Source organism: Herpailurus yagouaroundi, unplaced genomic scaffold, assembly GCF_014898765.1.
Source record: "Herpailurus yagouaroundi ecotype Mexico unplaced genomic scaffold, PumYag 28, whole genome shotgun sequence".
In the NCBI taxonomy this organism is placed as follows: domain Eukaryota; kingdom Metazoa; phylum Chordata; class Mammalia; order Carnivora; family Felidae; genus Herpailurus; species Herpailurus yagouaroundi.
In genome coordinates, this window is record NW_024412376.1 from 71797866 (window position 1) to 71800699 (window position 2834).

General features: G+C 38.2%; 1 long non-coding RNA gene across 1 annotated transcript in view; it reads left to right on the forward strand.

Moving 5' to 3' along the window:
• Positions 1–614: 614 nt before the first annotated feature.
• Positions 615–2834, forward strand: part of LOC121028576 (uncharacterized) — a 17140-nt gene continuing 14920 nt past the window's right edge. Inside the window, exon 1 of the long non-coding RNA XR_005789346.1 lies at positions 615–627. This is a non-coding gene — a long non-coding RNA (uncharacterized LOC121028576). The remainder of the gene's footprint in view (positions 628–2834) is intronic.

Sequence of the window (2834 nt, forward strand, 5' to 3'; positions counted from 1 at the left end):
TGATTAAGACTGAGACCAAGAGACAATAGGAGAAGTGGGAGAGTGAGTTTGGGTAAGTCTGTCATGGAGTTTTGCTCTAAAGTAGAACAGTAAAATGGGAACAGTAAAGTAGAACAGTAAAAACAGTATCCTAAAAGCACATGGCAAAAAAAGGAGGGCCCTTTCTAAGCTGAAATATTGTATATTATACTTCTGTTCTTATGGAGAAAAAGGAAGAGATAACTATAGAGAAAAGATTCCTCTAACAGGGTCGGTATAAGATGAACTGTATTAATAAAGTATTTGGACTCACACAGGAAGGTGAACAAGTGATTCCTTCTCTGTTACGTCATTCTTGGGCTTCTCCATCTGTTTAAATGCATCATTATCTCCTACTACTTCAAGTTTTAAATATTTTAAAAAGCAAATAATAAAAAATTAAAAGAAAAAAGCAAAGAAGGAAGGAAGACAGGAAGGGAGAGGGGTTGATTGTTTATTGGCTCATAAAGTAGAATTTCTTTTTCTTAAGAGTTGGCCTAAAAATTCTTAGGAAAGGAATAGTCTTTACTTGGAAATGACTTGTTTAAGAGTAGAACTTGTGGGGGCGCCTGGATGGCTCACTCAGTTAAGTGTTCGACTTGAGTTCAGGTCATGATCTCACAGTTCATGACTTCAAGCTCCACATGAGGCTGTGCTGACAGCTTGGAGCCTGGAGCCTGCTTCAGATTCTGTGTCTCCCTCTGTCTCTACCCCTCTCTCACTAATGCTCTGTCTCTCTGTGTGTCTCAAAAATAAAATAAACATTAAATTTTTTTAATTTTAATTTTAAATAAATTAAATAATAAATTTTAATTTTAAAGAAATTAAATAAACAATAAATTTAAAAACTTAATTTTTTTAATGTTTCTTTTATTTTTTTTTCTTTTAAATTTTTTTTAATATATGAAATTTATTGTCAAATTGGTTTCCATACAACACCCAGTGCTCATCCCAAAAGGCGCCCTCCTCAATACCCATCACCCACCCTCTCCTCCCTCCCACCCCCCATCAACCCTCAGTTTGTTCTCAGTTTTTAACAGTCTCTTATGCTTTGGCTCTCTCCCACTCTAACCTCTTCTTTTTTTTTTTTTTCCTTCCCCTCCCCCATGGGTTTCTGTTAAGTTTCTCAGGATCCACATAAGAGTGAAACCATATGGTATCTGTCTTTCTCTGTATGGCTTATTTCACTTAGCATCACACTCTCCAGTTCCATCCATGTTGCTACAAAGGGCCATATTTCATTTTTTCTCATTGCCACGTAGTATTCCATTGTGTATATAAACCACAATTTCTTTATCCATTCATCAGTTGATGGACATTTAGGCTCTTTCCATAATTTGGCTATTGTTGAGAGTGCTGCTATGAACATTGGGGTACAAGTGCCCCTATGCATCAGTACTCCTGTGTCCCTTGGATAAATTCCTAGCAGTGCTATTGCTGGGTCATAGGGTAGGTCTATTTTTAATTTTCTGAGGAACCTCCACACTGCTTTCCAGAGCAGCTGCACCAATTTGCATTCCCACCAACAGTGCAAGAGGGTTCCCGTTTCTCCACATCCTCTCCAGCATCTATAGTCTCCTGATTTGTTCATTTTGGCCACTCTGACTGGCGTGAGGTGATACCTGAGTGTGGTTTTGATTTGTATTTCCCTGATAAGGAGCGACGCTGAACATCTTTTCATGTGCCTGTTGGCCATCCGGATGTCTTCTTTAGAGAAGTGTCTATTCATGTTTTCTGCCCATTTCTTCACTGGGTTATTTGCTTTTCGGGTGTGGAGTTTGGTGAGCTCTTTATAGATTTTGGATACTAGCCCTTTGTCCGATATGTCATTTGCAAAGATCTTTTCCCATTCCGTTGGTTGCCTTTTAGTTTTGTTGGTTGTTTCCTTTGCTGTGCAGAAGCTTTTTATCTTCATAAGGTCCCAGTAATTCACTTTTGCTTTTAATTCCCTTGCCTTTGGGGATGTGTCGAGTAAGAGATTGCTACAGCTGAGGTCAGTGAGGTCTCTTCCTGCTTTCTCCTCTAAGGTTTTGATGGTTTCCTGTCTCACATTCAGGTCCTTTATCCATTTTGAGTTTATTTTTGTGAATGGTGTGAGAAAGTGGTCTAGTTTCAACCTTCTGCATGTTGCTGACCAGTTCTCCCAGCACCATTTGTTAAAGAGACTGTCTTTTTTCCATTGGATGTTCTTTCCTGCTTTGTCAAAGATGAGTTGGCCATACGTTTGTGGGTCTAGTTCTGGGGTTTCTATTCTATTCCATTGGTCTATGTGTCTGTTTTTGTGCCAATACCATGCTGTCTTGATGATGACAGCTTTGTAGTAGAGGCTAAAGTATGGGATTGTGATGCCTCCTGCTTTGGTCTTCTTCTTCAAAATTACTTTGGCTATTCGGGGCCTTTTGTGATTCCATATGAATTTTAGGATTGCTTGTTCTAGTTTCGAGAAGAATGCTGGTGCAATTTTGATTGGGATTGCATTCAATGTGTAGATAGCTTTGGGTAGTATTGACATTTTGACAATATTTATTCTTCCAATCCATGAGCAGGGAATGTCTTTCCATTTCTTTAAATCTTCTTCAATTACCTTCATAAGCTTTCTATAGTTTTCAGCATACAGATCCTTTACATCTTTGGTTAGATTTATTCCTAGGTATTTTATGCTTCTTGGTGCAATTGTGAATGGGATCAGTTTCTTTATTTGTCTTTCTGTTGCTTCATTGTTAGTGTATAAGAATGCAACTGATTTCTGTACATTGATTTTGTATCCTGCAACTTTGCTGAATTCATGTATCAGTTCTAGCAGACTTTTGGTGGAG